Source organism: Neomonachus schauinslandi, chromosome 8, assembly GCF_002201575.2.
Source record: "Neomonachus schauinslandi chromosome 8, ASM220157v2, whole genome shotgun sequence".
NCBI classification, from domain to species: Eukaryota; Metazoa; Chordata; class Mammalia; order Carnivora; family Phocidae; genus Neomonachus; species Neomonachus schauinslandi.
The window spans coordinates 82,100,751-82,115,965 of NC_058410.1; positions in this window are offsets into that span (position 1 = coordinate 82,100,751).

A 15,215-nucleotide genomic window follows, 5' to 3' on the forward strand; every position below is an offset into this window, starting at 1 on the left:
AAAGAATTGGTGTCATTGTGAAATGGAATAGTCTACAAGTAAAATTCAATATTGTGTTCTTAAGGCCTTTAGTAGATCATGAATAGAGTTTAGAAAACCAGTAGATCACGAATAGAGTTTAGAAACCAAATTATCTTAATCTGTAGAAAATGGGAGTCAACATAACGGATTTGATTTGGGGTAAAGTTTCACCATTGAAACTCAAAATACTACTTTAATGGAAACTGAATCTTTCTCTACATCTGGGGTCAATTCTAGGAAAAATAGCAGCTGGCTGATTCATTTCTTTGTGTGGCCTCCATGCATATTGTCCATGCTTGCTTGTTTTTCTAGGGAGAATATGTATTACAAGGAACGTGATTTTTATAATCTAGAAAGGCCCTAAAAATCCTGATTTTGGGGGGATTAATAGCTAACTAACTTGGGTAGAGTTACTCTGTGAAACTGCTCTGTAAGGTTTAGGCAAAGAGAATCTTCTAGATTTGCTTTCATAAATGTTACAGAAATGTTATTGTGTGCATGTCAGATATACAATAAATGTTAGCATTTATCTACCTGAGTGTTATTAAATTACGGACTGAATTTTTCATATTTCACTTAGCTATTTTGCCTCCAAATAAACAGGATAGGGCTTGATTGAATGAGTACAGGAAAATAACACTTTTTCTGATATATAAACTTTTTTCTTTGCTATATTTGTCAAATAAATATAGTCACAGTGTGTAAAAAGATAAGTATATTTTATTGTGTTGCAGAAAAACAAATATTTAGAGTTTCTGTAGATAACTTTAGAAATATAAGAATTTGTGCAGGTATTTGTTTTTCCTTTTCTTTTTCCTAGCTATTTCCTATAGTCTTCAAACTAAAATTTCACCTGAGCTTAACCCAAGGTGTATCAAAATAGTAACCAGTAAAAAGATTTATAATTAGCTTATCATGTACAATTAAATTTATTTCTATGTGGTCACTTCCAAAATAAATATTTCAGTCTTTTCCATCATGCCTTTTGAATTCTTCCTTTACAGTTGGTGAATTCTATAAGTAGGAGTCATGAAATGGATAATCAATGAATTTCCAGATGACAAGAGCCAGAGAAATATAAGGGAGAAAGACAAAGGAAGAAAGGAAAGGAAAGAAAGTGGGAGACAAGTGGGGGGACAGAGAGAGGATGAGGAAGACAGAGAGAGAGAGGTGGGGGATAAACAGAGGGAGTGAAGCCATCGTTTAGGAGTGAATGCCGGTTATGAAAGTTTTACACAGTATCTTCCAGAAAGCAACTATTTTTCTGTCTGATATTTGGTAAGGACTGTTTGAAATCTAAGGCAATTTCAGAAAGAATATAAAAATTTCTGTAGTTTGCCTCCAACACCCAGACCTTTTAGCAGGTCTCTAGTCAAGAAGCATCTCCTCAGAGATGCCTCCGGACATCTCACTGAAAAATGGCACCCTCATTGCTCTCTACCCAACTCCTTATGGTATCTGCTTCTCTATGTAGCACTGAGCACTACCTGAAGGAATTATGTGTGGATTTTGTTTTCTCTCTCCTGCTCTAGAAAATCTATGGATGCAAGAGTTTTGTTATTCACTTTTACACTGTATTCCAATACCTAGGATAATGCTTGTTAAATAACAGGAACTCAATACAAACTTGGTGAATGAGTATAAGAAAGCACACAGCACAGGATCATCCAGACTAAGAGTCAAGAAGCAACAAAGTTGTAGTCACTCCAGAAGTAAAACAAAACTCACCATTATATAGCAACAGAGGTTTTACTGATTTCTAGAGAGGAAGAATTATAAATTTATGTCAGGAACCCCTCTTGTAGTATTTTTAAATGCATTTTGCTATTTGTTTTTATGCTTAAAATGTAATTAATGTATAGTTATTCATCTACAAAGTGAATCAGCCATTTTTAATGGTATGTATTAAATCACTCTTTCAGACATTGCTTTAAATACATGTTTGAACTTGACCATAACTTACAACAGTAGCCATGACATTGGTGCCCAGGGAAGACAACCCTTTAAAACATGGTGCATTAGCAATATTTTGATAGTGCAAACCAACACAGAGATGGTTTTGCCAGGTGGTTGTGAACCTCGACTTGGTGGGACACAGAAGAGAAGTCATTACTATACCTTTCCCTTCATAAACCTCAAGTTGTAACAGAAAATGATACCAGAACCTTCTTCCAGAGGCTTAGAAAACAAAACAGAGGAGAAAAGAAACATGACTTTATATGGCTGATCTTTCTTAAGTTCTTACTATGTGCTGGGCATGGATTTAAATCCTCAAAATAACCAGATATAATTCTCATTAAAGATGAGGAGATAGGCTTAGAAATTTAAATGCTCACCCAAGTTCACACAGATAGAGTGATGAATATGGGTTTTAAACACAAACACCATCAAAAAATCAGCAACAAACCCACTCCTGACAATGTTCCCATCCAGCGTACACACTTTTCATTTCAAAGATTCCACAATGAATTCCGTAATAGTGATCATCTCTATTGTGTAATTCTCTTTCTAATTTGAATTAAGTGGATGCCTTTGTTTTTTCCAAGAGTTCATCTACTCCAACAGAATACTGGATGTATTTTTAAAAATCAAGAAATAAATTCAAAATACGACTCGTTACAAATAAGTTTGTTGTAGAATCTGGCACTAAAATCAGTTCTAGGTCAATTTCTCTTACAGTTTGTACAGAGACCTACATAATATTGTTTCACTGAATAAGAAGTTACATCAAAAGGGAATTCAAAAAGCTGTTTGCCTTCATGCAGATTGTAAGAATATTTTATTTTACATTCTCTAGTGTGAGCACAATTTTAGGCAACACGAAGTAAGCTGCGGCTTTCCAACTGCGGGTTATTTCCCAAGGGAAGCTTCTAGTTCCTCAAAAGACTAATAGCATTGATTAATTATTGACTCATTTTTAAATCACTCATCTTAACAAGATCTGTAAACATGCCCCCATAAAATGCCATCTATTTCTCTGCATTCTCAGAAATACATTTTTTTAAAAGGCTAAAAATGTTGGCAAGTAGAGAAAAGGTTCTTGATCCCCAAGAGGTTCCCAGCCCTTCGGTGACATAATACAGTGAAAAAACCATTAAATGAAAAAAGAAAAAAAAAAAAGATTTTCTTTTAAAAAAAGGAAGGAAAAAATATGGGCTCTGACACCAAATAAGAGTCTGTGGTAAGCCATCCAATTAGTCTAAGGCTCAATTTCCCCCTCTGTAAAAAGGATACAACACTGGTGTTGCTTTTTTCATCTGGAATCCCACCCTCTCCCCGGTTCCTCCATTTCTATTGAGAAAATGATAACTAGTAAGTCCAACTGAAGTGCCCCCTTTTGCTTCTGTAACAGTCATTCAACCTCACCTTGATCCTTTGAACTGGATTACAATGGCACTCTCTACATACTACTCTCTTAAAATGTAATATACTATCACATAATAGAATAGAATGTAGTGTAAAAGGTTTGTTTCACATTTATTCCTTGATAGATATAAGCACCTGGAAGAAAACAAAACAAAAAAAACCCCATAAAACTTATATAACTTTAATATCCCTTCACAGTCCCTACTTTAAGTACAAAAAAAGTACTAATATTAGTTATACTACTGGAATTACTAATAGTGGTAGTAATAGATGCTGGGTGTTACGGAGGGCACTCTTGATGAACACTGGGTGTTTACGTAATTGATGAATCACTAAACTCGACCCCTGAAACCAATATTACACTCTATGTTAACTAACTAGCATTTATATAAAAACTTGAAAGATTTCAAAATTACATCATATGTTCACTAATTGAATTTAAATAAATAAAAATAAATAAAATTACATATCACCATCCTTTTTCCTTTCTGTAGGAGGAATTTTATTCCTTTATAAATTTATGTCAGGAACCCCTCTTGTAGTATTTTTAAATGCATTTTGCTATTTGTTTTTATGCTTAAAATGTAATTAATGTAGTTATTCATCTACAAAGTGAATCAGCCATTTTTAATGGTATGTATTAAATCACTCTTTCAGACATTGCTTTAAATACATGTTTGAACTTGACCATAACTTACAACAGTAGCCATGACATTGGTGCCCAGGGAAGACAACCCTTTAAAACATGGTGCATTAGCAATATTTTGATAGTGCAAACCAACACAGAGATGGTTTTGCCAGGTGGTTGTGAACCTCGACTTGGTGGGACACAGAAGAGAAGTCATTACTATACCTTTCCAATATTACACTCTATGTTAACTAACTAGCATTTATATAAAAACTTGAAAGATTTCAAAATTACATCATATGTTCACTAATTGAATTTAAATAAATAAAAATAAATAAAATTACATATCACCATCCTTTTTCCTTTCTGTAGGAGGAATTTTATTCCTTCCTAAATGTTAGTGGCTCTCAATAGGTCAGTGACTACACATCCCAGCTTCACAGGAGCTTTTGTTGTTTATTTGTTAATACCAATGCCAGGTCCCAGAGCAGGCCTGTCCAATTAGAATCATTTTTTTCTTTTATCTTTTATTTGTGTTTTAAATGGCCGCGTGGGTAGGGGAGCAGGCTCTGATGTTTACAAAAAGTAAATCTTTTTACTTTTTATTTTACTAGAGAATGTAAAATAAAATATCCCAGGTCCTGGGAATGGTGCAGCCACGGCCAGGACCGTAGACCATTTTTCTATAGAACCAATTCACTGACCTGGGTCTGAAGAAGGACTGAAGCAAAGAGGATGAAGCATAGAAAGGTGCCTACCTGTGGTTTAACTTTGGGGCTCGTTAATTGGGCATAATGTTTATGATAATAAAAAGGATATACTTTTACCTATGCATTTAAGAGGATGGAATCCGTCTATCAGCACCCCCACCTTCTGTTATGCAAGTTCATCCAGTTCATGCTCATTCGAGTTCTTCCTCACCAATACACGCTTCAATGAGACGTTTTTCTCTTTTCACTAGTAATTCCAATAAATGTGCTCTTATAATTGGCAGAGTTTTACAATAAAAATAAATAAAACAAAAAGTTCTTACAAAATAAACATTCTAAAATTATTTTATTTGTGGTTTCATATGGCAAACAGGAGTGCTTCCATCCTCTGCCTTCTGTGCCTTTTGAAATTTGGATGTGACTTCTTTCCAACAACAACAGAAGGAAAATATGCTTTCCCTTAATGGTGTCACCCAATCCTTCAACCACGGTATTGAATGAATTAGATCCCTAGAGGGCAAACCTAGTTTCATTTTGAAGCATTGGGACTCATCGGGAACGTTTCTCTTTGGAGATGGGACTAGTGTGTAAACCTCAGGCACAGTTGCGGGTTTCCCTAGTGCAGAACTGAGCATGCTCTTTCCTTTTGGGTCTAATAATATCCTCGATAAGCTTTCATTATCACACCGACAAATTTTCTTCTTTTACACCTGTTTACAGGTGTTTTCCCCTCTATTATGTTACCCACTTCTTGAGGAAACGAATATATACCCGGCATCTGACACACAGCCTAGCACCTGTCATTCAGCGCCTGTTGCACTCCAAAGCACGCAAGTATAGCAAGTCAGAAAATTCAGATTTTTTTTTTTCTTCATGCCTTTCTTGGACTCACATAATACCTTTTCAGGCTTGTAATAAAGCCTATCTGTACACACAATTGTTTAATTACACATTCTCCTCCTTTCTGACTTGTCTTTATTTTCTTTAATATAAGATTCCACAACTTGGGTGAGAATAATTTGATTCCCTAGGATAGCATTAGAGTTTATAGTCTATTCAGTGCCCCATTCTCAATCTAATAATTTTTTATTACTATTTCAAGAAAAATAAGAAATATGGGTATTCACACCAGAAAAACACAAAATGTTAGTTTTTTTTAAAAAAAGGATGCTTCATATTTATTCTTATTATATTAAAAAATTGGCAGATGAATGACTACAGTGTTGAGTGAAAATGTTTATAAACCATGACTTATTTTTTTACCCAGAAATCCTGTTTTTTTTTAAATTTCTGAAGAAAACAGTAAGCATTACTAGATATATAAGGACTAAGAAAATACTATACCTGTGGACCCAGGCTGAAAATATTTCTCAAAATATTTATATATATATATATATATATATATATATATATACTAACCATTTAAACCACTTAATTATGGAATCAAAAGTAAGTAGTTTCTGTGAATGTAATTACAAAATTATTCAAATATTTTAAAAGTATTGTAAGAGAAGACATAAATTCCAAAACCCAGTAATTTAATTAAAACCTTTCTTTCAACTGTGAGATTAGACTAAGAAGAATAGGAAAAAACAGATGAGAAATACCAGATGATAACATTTTCCAATAATAAAATAAGAACCAGATAATAAGTGAAAGATTATTACAATACATTTTTCAAACAATATGGCTAAAAAAGAAACAAGACAGATTAATTTCTTCTACATTGCTATTGGAAAAAAGAGAAAGAATGAAAAACTTATCTCACAAAATAAAAGATACAAAACACAGAGAAAAAAAAAAGAGTATAAAAATCATTAATAAGTTGATATAAGTAAAAACTGATGAATCTGTTACCATGCTATATGCAAATGTTCTAATTCCTCTACCAAAAGACAAGGACTCTTAGATGGGGTTAAAAAAAAAAATATCTAACCATATGTTTTTTAAAACAGACATGTCTTAAATACATTACTTGAAACGTTTAAAAGTAAAAAACTGTGAAAATATATATGTAGAAAATACACAGTAAAATGAAGTAAGAATTTCAAGGGGAATAGCTGGTAAAGTGGGATTCAAAGGAAATAAGCAAGGATGAGATTTTTAAATATTATTTTATATAAAGTCTGTAAATATGTCTGTAACAGTGATCAACCTTTATGGATAATGTAACATTAAAACTGAACAAAAAGATTTATAAATATAAGCAATTATCAGTAGAAAGAAAGTAACAGGACACAAACAAGTAGGTAAAAATAAAGTAGACTATAAAGGACTAACCACATGGAAATTAAATTTTCAAAAATAAGGAAATCATCCACAGAGAGTTTTTGGAGGAAAAAGGAAATGATGCTGCAATTATACAATGTTTAGGAAACAATTATTTAAAAAAAAAAAACACCTTTATATAAAAAAATAGAATGTATAGTCAAAGATTTTCTCAAAATCAAATTCATAGCCTTAGTTTCTAAAGTTTTATTAAAAGCATTAGGAACTAGATAATTAAAATATAAAACACGAAATGTAAGAAAGGGAAGAAGGAATGTATAAAGATAACTGAATAAGTAAATGAATTAAAAACAAAACAGTTAACACATAAAACATTTTAGAACACAGACTTGAACAAAAATAAGTTTATAATAACATATACAAATTTAAGCTAGTGTAATTGAAAAAAAAGTAAAATAAGATAACAGAACTAAAAAAAGGCATGAAATACAGATACAGGGAGTTTACAATTTTCACAAAATACCATGTATATTCTTCATCAGTCTGCATTATTTTATACATATTCACAGAAATTAAAATTTAAAATGGAGTTTATTCTACAGTAATTTTAGTACCCATGCTGTTATTGTAAATCAGGCAGAGAGATAGAGATTCTATTTCTATTAAGTAGAAATATTGAATATGCCCTTGAGTTAGTATTTTACTGGAGAAGAATGAAACACAAAGACATAGAGGTACTTACCTGTACATTGTTTTCTTTTCCCTAAAGTAAGACCCGTAGTAATTTTGAATTCTCTTCTCAAGTAAATTCAAAGATGAATAAAATTTCAAATAACAAAACTTAAACTCTGGAAATGGAAATAGAATATGCTTTTTATTTAGAAAATTGAATATGGTGACTAACATAACATAGTAAAATAAAAAAAGAAAATAGTTTACCCACAAAAAAATTGAATATAGCTTTTGAAATAATTTATAAGACGATTTCCATTTCCAATGATAGACATGATTGACTTTTTCAGGGCTTACTCCTCAGGTCCCCAAACCATGCAATGAAATATAATGAGTAGGATCTATCATACACGGAAGTGCATTTTCAACCATGAGTAGATCTGGACTCCGGGAGCTTCGTATCCAATATTTTATTACTAGACAGCCAAGATAGCAATAACAAATTGAGGGAAACTATCTGTTCATTAAGAAAACAGACTCTGCAATACACCGTATCACAGGTTTCAGGACAGGGCTTCTGATTCCATAATGAATTCACTAGCCACTGTGTTCTAAACCTCTTTCAAATGTCTGATTTCAAGTTTTGATTTCTAAATGTTAACTTCATGAATGGGGAGAGATTAAACATTTCAATGCAGATACCCAGGGATTCTCACCCATCCCATGTTTTCCATCAATGAGGCATTTTGGATCTCTCAAAATTCCATAAGTAATATATAATATGTGAGGGAGGTATACAGATGCCAAACCTCTGTCTGCAGAGACAACTTTTTCAGGGGATGGAAACAGAAACAAGAGCTTGCTAAAAGATTTCCAGGCCAGGAAGTCCAAAAAGTTGGGCTGAAATTTGACCTCGGGAGCACTGAAACCACTGGTAATACTTAAAAGCAAAATGTGGGCTTTAAATAACATTTCACATGCTGACTATAGAAAACGGAAACAACCTCTGGGTGTCCAGGCAGGACATCTGAAGTCTTTCACAAATGGTAAAATCACAAATCAAGTCCAACATGGGACCAAGAGTGAAAATACAGTGACACTGCATTGTTATGAGGGAAAGTGAGTTTTTCTCGGGTCTTTGATCTCCTTGAAGGTTGCTTATTTGCTTGAGTTTTAGAAGCATACACACAGTAATAGGCATAGCGTATTATTCAGGCTTTTGTCCTCCAAAGTGAGGTCTTTTCATGTTTCAAATACATAAATCAGAATGTCCTTAAAAAGAAACAGTCTTTTGAGCCTCATGCTTCAAATAAGCGCAGTTTGCTGAGCACAGAAGTAAAAAACTATCAGGCATTAACGTAGTGTCTTCAAGGCTCCTCTCTTCTGCACAGTCTGATGTTCGCTCACCTCCCTCGTTACCCTGCCCCACTTGTGTAGACCGAGTTTCACAGCTGGAGTAACTTTAATGACGCCTCCAGAAGCCACCCTGTTCCCTTTTTGCTCCTCTTCTTTTCTATTGAATTCTCTCTGTATTTAAAAGATAGAGAAAACTAGAGATGGAAACAGCCTTAAAATCATCCCTATGATGTTTTATCACTGATTGTCCCTGTGTGCTACCAGAACAGATAAATAATTAAGTGGGAGAAGAATCAAATAAGTCGATTAAAAAGTTAATCCCAAATAAGTTTGGTTTTCCTTTTGCTTTACTCACTGGGACTACACACTTGTTGGGAGAGCTGAGCCTCTTTCTTGCTGAGTCATGGGCTCAAAGTGAAGAAAGGGAAGGGGAAGTCTCAGACTACAGTCGGCCTCCACATTCCTACCTGGCCTGGTGACTCACTGGTCACTGTCTTAGAGCAACACCTCTTGACATTACAGGGCACTAGCCCCGCTGGAGAATCTACCGGCTGCGGCCCACCTTACTGCGTCTATGCGAGAGATGCAGCCATTCCACGGTGCCTGCGTCCTCGAAGGAAACTTCCTCAGTGACCAGACGACGACGTCGCCTGTCTTAATGACAGGGCCCTGACTCTGGGACTCAGACTTATCCCAAGGGAGCAATCATAGAATGTTATGGACTGAATGTTTGTGTGCCCCCAAAATGCACACGTTGTAGCCCCAACCCCCAATGCGATGACATTTGGAAATGGAGCATTTGGGAGGTCAGGAAGTTGAGATGAGATCAAATGGGTGGGGCCCCCTGATGGGGTTAGTCCCCTGTAAGAAGAGGAAGAGAGACCGGCGCTCTCTTTCTCCCCACTGCGTGAAGACACAACAAAAAGGGGCTGCCTACAAGCCAGAAAGAGATCTTGATCGTGGACTTCCCGACCTCCAGAACTGTGAGAAATAAATGTCTGTTGTTTAAGCCCCTCAGGCTATGGTGGCCTGAGCTGACTAGGGCAAAAACCAATGAGGCTTCCCTCGGTACCAGCCCGGAGCATTTTCCCTCACCTAGCTTGGGCACCCTGAACTTCTCCTTCAGTCAGTGCCTTAAAGCTGAGAGATGACCTTTATTCTCCTGAGGACTACTAGGAGGGGTCTGGTGGTCATTCTCCACATGGCCAGCCCATTACTCTTCCTCACCAAACCCTCTAATCAAGGATGCCTGGTAGACATGAGTGTGTATATAGTATGCAAAAGAATGGGATGAATATATATATATACACACACACACACATATATATCTTAAGTTGCTATATATATTAATATGGAATATAATAGAATCAAGCAGTTATAAGCTGAGCTGTAGCTTGGAGCTGTAATACCTGTATTCTACAGCTGACGAAACAGAATCTCAGAAAGGTGAATAGCTTACCCACCTTCACAGAGGCAGGGTAGAAATGAGCACAGGAATAACATTCTCTCAAGCTGTGCTGCTCAGCTCATTTATACTTTAAACACCAGTTTTATTTTATAAAATGTCAGGGAAAAGGCTAAATTTTTTAAAATCACACACACAGGCCTACGGCCCATTCTGTGCTCGAAGATTTGGGAGACATGAATATCCCCATGCATGCTTAACATTTTGCCACCTGTTGCCATTGCGGCATGACAACTCAAAGCCGTACTAGTAACCAGAGCTTCCTGTTCTTCCAGTTTCAATTGTCCTCTCCTGAACCGAAAACCTTCCACGGCAACTGAAGCAAAAATTAGACAGACCTGCTTATTATACTTTTGGAGATGGAGAGATAAACAAGGCAAGTCAGGCCTTGAGCAAATACAGCCCATTTGGAGAGACTGACAGCGGCACGAAGCCTACCAGTTGGAAACAGGCTGCGATCATGTCTAAGGGGCTCTAATCAGAAGCCAGTCTTACAATCGAACCAAGGAGGTAAGGTCATTTCTTCGGGGAAGAATCAAGGAAGATATCGCGCAAGATGTCTCAAATGGCGATTAGGGTTTAAGCAGAAAGAGACAGAGGAAGATAGGGGAAACGAAGGAAATGCTCTGAGCATGGAGGTGCCTCGAAGTGGACCAGGACAGGGCTTCTCCAGTGAGGGCCGACTAGGTCAGTGTTGCAGGAGGTGATGGAGAATGGATGGGGTGGTAGTTAGGCAAAGCACTAGGAGGCCCAGTCAGAGCCAGCCAGATCTTGGAGGGCTTATCATTGCATGCTAAGAAGTTTGTTTTAATGCAGTAGACAGACGAGCTGAGGAGAATGATTCTCAGCAGAGAAATGATCAGGTGTCTGTTAACTACACAATGACAACAACAAAAACAAATAATAATAATAACTAAACAACTTTCAGATATCCTCTTCCTTACTCTTCATTTAGACATTCAGAACCTGATGATCCAGCTTATCATCAGTTATCAGTGAAACCTTATCTCCAGAGTTATCCTTTCCTTGTGATTTGTGATTTGTTTAATCTTTTCAAAATCTGCTGATGTTTTCGCTTGTTGGCTGCCAAGATGCTGGCTCCGGCTTTAGTCCTCACTTAACAGCTCCTTGGCTGCCCTTCTCCATTCATCCATCACATGCTTAAAGTCCATCCAAAATACTTCAGTACATCTCACTTTTTCCATTTCTTGTAATGCTCGTGTTACATTGGCGTCATGTATACCTGAACATTAGATTCAAGTCATTTCTGGTTCTGATGCTTCAAGTGCTTCCGGCCTCCATGCTTACAGAGTGCCCTCCAAGCCCTGGTTGCACCTTTGTTATCAAGGCTGGATTTAGGGAACTTTCACGGTCAAGGTTCAGCTTGATCAAGAATGAGAAGAACAAGTATTGTCCTGGACTTGTCTGTGAAGTTGAGTTCAAGAATACTAGAGTATTGACTAATCTGATGTGTTATTCCTAAAACTGACCTCTACAGCTCCTGACTCCTGTCCCCCTAAATATTTTTCATGAATTTTAATCCACCTTATCCAATTATTTAGTATCCCGATGATAGCTGCTGAAAATAGCAAAATGCTATAATTTCTTAGAAAGATAACATTTAAGTGAAATGTGCAAATGGCTGTTTCAATAGACAAATCTCTATTTCCACAGATGAATTCCTCTTGAAAGTCACCTGTTTCCTCTCTTTCTCTCTTTTTCTGTCTCTCTATCTGTTCCTCTCTCTCTCTTACTCTCTCTCTCTGTCTGCCTTTCTCTACCTGCCCATATATTTTTTATTTGTTTTCCCTATTTTTCATCTCTGAGCACTTATCAATGGCTAATGGCTCCTTCAGCAATTCTACATTCAGTTGTTTCAAAGATCAGAAAACATTCCTTAGAGAAATATGCTCTGAAAGGGATGAAAATAATGAGATACAGAGAAGATATACTTTAGTTTTGTTTGTAAAGGTGGTTATAAACCTAGTCTGGAAACTCAAAACTCCCAATCCTTAGTCCACTAAGAAAATTATAACCCTGATTTATAATTAATTTGAAAGAGATCATGATTCTTTCTTCTGTCTTGGAAATAATCTTGGTTCCTGGCTAAGAATTCAATTACATCATATCAATTACTTCAAGGACAAAAAAGTCTAAGACAAAGACTTGACTGGCTGTGCACCTAGAAGAAATCCAGCTGTGGCTCAAGAACTTCTTATAGAAATGCACCAGCCTCACCAGCTACTGCAGAAACCTATCATTTGCTTAAATCATCTGGCACTAAATTCTTGATTTAGCAAATGTCACAGGCATGACGTATGTTAGTTTTCTGCACCAAGAGAGATATTTGCATTCAGTTTAGAAAGTAATTTGTTTCCAAAATGCTATTACAGAAAAATTGATAATTTTTTTCCTCTGTGATTTATTATCATTCTTAAGCAGTTTTTTCAATACCATTATAAATTTTGCTTTAATTTCTGAACATTATAGAAATAACTCTCAAGAATATTATCATATCTGCATTAAAATCATCTTAGTCCTTCATCTTTTATGGAAATTGACTGAATTTTTGGCATTACCTTTACTGATAAATAATTGTTTAAATCATGCACAGGAATGATAAAAAGATTTATTACTTATAAAGTAAATTGGAAATAACTGGTTTTATGGAAAGAGGTCTGGCTTTGGGATTACAAAAAATGAAGCTCAGGTCCTGAGTGGCTCAGTCAGTTAAGCGACTGCCTTCGGCTCAGGTCGTGATCCTGGGGTCCTGGGATCGAGTCCCGCATCGGGCTCCCTGCACGGCGGGGAGTCTGCTTCTCCCTGTCCTGCTGCTCCCCCTGCTTGTGCTCTCTCAATCTCTCTGATAAATAAATAAATAAATAAATAAATAAATAATAAATGTATGTATTTTTTTAAAAATGAAGCTTTGCCATTTGCTACATCTAGGATTTAGGCAAATTACTTGATAGCTCTTTAAATGAAATATGGGCTACTGATTACAATAGTGTTGTAAAAATTTAACATTATGGGTGTATTAAAAATTTCCTAGCTCGGGGATGGATCGTATTATGTGCTCAAAAATATTAGTTCTCTTTCTCTTTTCCCAAGATATAAGAGTATTGCATCATTGTAGTGATGCTTTTCACTTGGACTTTATGATTTCACTACAAGTGACCGTTCTTAGTTTTGATATAAAGAAATTGTTAGTAAATCAAAAATGGAAGAATGAGTCCATTTACTTCTTTTTTAATTGCAAAAGCATTTTGCCAACAGCTATTGAAAATGAGAAATGTTTTAAAGCACACTATTTTCTCCTCAGTCAATAGTGAAGCATTTATAGGGATGTTCTTCTGTAAATTTTACTTTACTTAAAACCAAAACTCCAGGTAGTTTTTCTCATTAAGTTTTTCTCATTTCTCATTATCTGATTTTATGTCTAGCATGTACTTGAATGAGTATTAACAAGTTCATCTTTTTTTGGAATGTTTAGTGTCATGTTTCAAGTCTATCTCACTGACTCACCGAAAAGGAGGATTTAATGTTAAATCTGAAGTTAAAGATCAATGTTAACTACTAAAGAAATAAGAATTATAAAGGAAAAGTAGACTGAGGAGCTTAAGAGAAAAGTAAAATGAGTACAAAAAAATTAAATCGCTGAATATTAGTTAAATATTGAGCTAGTTAACTATCTTACAAAATTAGAGCTAGCGGTTGATCCAAGTTCCAAATATATTAATGTGAATGTACCTATGATTCCAACCCAGGCTGACTCAGTATGCCATTGGAAGCATCTAACATAAACCTGAAAAAGAAAAACCACGGGAACCATGAAAAGTCTATGGGGTGTTTTGTTTTGTCTTACTCATCTTCAGGCACATTCTGAGATAAGTTCCAAACAACAAGGACCTTCTTTACCTGAAAATCACTCAAAGCATTAGAAGATTCAGTGGAGTGGGGCAGGCCTAACCTACTAGAAACAGAATTAGACATGTTCTTTAAACACACACACACACACACGCACGCACACAACAACCTGTAATTGGCAATCAGATCTAAATTTTTTATCTAAATTCTAAGACAATTACTTATTATCTCAACAAATTTTATTCTAAATAAATTTTATTTTAAATTTTATTTTAAATTTTATCCCAGTTCTATGAAATTCTATTTCCTCATGGCAATAATACATGTCTATCACAGGGCTGGGCCCAGATATCTGGGTCATCGCAGAAAAGGGGGAGACACAGGATAATTGAGTAGAAGTTTCACAGAGGAGGTTGAGGGCTCAAAAACAAAAAAACTTAGAAAAAAAACATGTCTAAGGGTTCAAGTTCTTCATAATGAAATTAAGACTCATGCTGTGGGCTGAATTTTATCCTCCCAAATTAATATGTTGAAGTTCTTATCCCCAGGACTTCAGAAGGGGACTGTATTTGGAAATAACTTCTCTAAAGAAGTAAAATGAGGTCATTAGGGTGGGCCTTAATCCAATATGACTGGTGTCCTTATACAAAGAGGAGGTTAGGAAACAAACAGGCCAAATGGGGAGACCATGTGAGGACACTGGAGGAAGACAGCCATCCATAAATTATGGAGAGAAACCTGACAAAACAAAACAAAACTGCCAACACCTTGATTGCAGACTCCTATGCTCTGGAATTGAAAGAAAAAAATTTCTGTTGTTTAAGGCTCCCAGTCTATGGTACCCCATCTATGGCAGTCCTAGAAGACTCATACAACTAGTTGTCTATTTGCTGAGAATGTT